The sequence below is a fragment of the Primulina huaijiensis genome, chromosome 15 (genome assembly GCF_012295235.1).
Source record: "Primulina huaijiensis isolate GDHJ02 chromosome 15, ASM1229523v2, whole genome shotgun sequence".
Taxonomy (NCBI): Eukaryota; Viridiplantae; Streptophyta; class Magnoliopsida; order Lamiales; family Gesneriaceae; genus Primulina; species Primulina huaijiensis.
This window is the reverse complement of record NC_133320.1, coordinates 16,501,402-16,502,999: the sequence shown is the minus strand read 5'-3', so window position 1 is coordinate 16,502,999 and position 1,598 is coordinate 16,501,402. Positions and strand designations below refer to the sequence as shown.

Sequence of the window (1,598 nt, the reverse complement as noted above, 5' to 3'; positions counted from 1 at the left end):
AATTGTTAACATAATTTGCTTGTTCATGGAGACATTCTTTAAATGAAGATAATGTTGGACAATCTTTTGTAGCATGATCATGTGTATCACATATATGACAAACAATTTATTGAATACTTTTTAATTGACCACTCTTTTTCATTTCTAATTACTCAATTTTTCTTGCTAAAGATGCAAGTTTAGCTTGAATATCTATATCATCTTTAAGATTATAGATACCACCCCCATTTGTTGAATTATTGATTTTAGTTGTTGGTGGTTCTATTGTGCCTATATTATCCCAATTTTGAGAATTTTCTGCTAATGAATCCAAATACTCCATAGCTTCATTTGGGTTTTTATCTTCAAAAGTTCCATTACACATGAATTCTATCATTTGCCTATCTTTAGGTATTAGACCTTCATAAAAGTGAGAAACTATTCTCCATGTTTCAAAACCATGATGTGGGCATGTATTAAGTAATTCTTTATATCTATCCCAACATTGATAAAATGTTTCTCCTTGTTTTTGAGAAAAAGTAGTAATTTGTCTTTTAAAAGAGTTTGTTCTATGGGAAGGAAAAAACTTTTTGAGAAATTGTTGTTGCATTTCTTCCCATGATCTTATTGAACTTGATCTCAAATTTTGTAGCCATGTTTTAGCTTTATCTTTTAAAGAAAAAGGGAAAAGCTTTAATCGAACTATATCCATGCTACAATTTTGATCATTATAAGTGTTACAAACTTCCTCAAATTCTCTTAGATGTAAATATGGATTTTCAGAATCTAAGCCATGAAAATTTGGTAAAAGTTGAATAATTTGAGGTTTAAAGTTGAAATTAGATGCATCAGGAGGAAAAACTAAACAAGATGGGGCACTAGTTCTAATAGGGTTCATATGGTGCCTAAGTGTTCTTAATTGATCATGTTCTTGATTATTATTATTATTGTTGTTATTATTGTTATCATTATCTTGATTATTTGAATTATCATCCATGTTTAAATTATTTTCAGATACTCGAATAAGTCTACCACTTTTTTTCCGACTCCAAATACTCATACAAAAAAAAACACAATACTTATAAATAAAACATAATTAACAAATATAAACTTAATTTATACCTCCCCGGCAACGGCGCCAAAAACTTGCTACTACTTAAATTATAATTCACCCAAGTGTAGGTTGTCTGCAAGTAATATATTTCGTAAGTACGAGATCGATCCACAGAGAGGTTATTTTAAGTTTAAATTTATTAATTTATAGATTACCAAATGCAAGAACGAAGTTTACAAATTATAAATTTTGTCAAGGCTCGAGGATTTATTCTTGGTTTATGCAATATTGTTTAACTAAAAGTAAAACAAAGGAAACCACCATAAATAATGGTTCCAAGAAAATTAAATATTTAAACACACACCTAATATAATATAGTTCCCACTATAGAAAATACCGAATTCACCGATATTTTATATATGGTACCTATGATTATATATATAACTATATAAATATATAACTGCATAAAATAAATGTTAAATTAAATCATTATATTTCATTTAGAACAACCGGCAGAGCCACGCTATTGCCTAAATGAAATATATGATTTAATAAGTTAGTTGCG

The 1,598-nt window shown here is 28.1% G+C and overlaps 1 non-coding gene across 1 annotated transcript; it reads left to right on the top strand.

Moving 5' to 3' along the window:
- The first annotated feature begins 434 nt into the window (after positions 1-434).
- On the top strand, positions 435-545 carry LOC140960625 (small nucleolar RNA R71). Its single transcript, XR_012172225.1, has one exon. It is a non-coding gene; the product is annotated as a small nucleolar RNA R71 (small nucleolar RNA).
- The last annotated feature ends 1,053 nt before the right edge of the window (positions 546-1,598 follow it).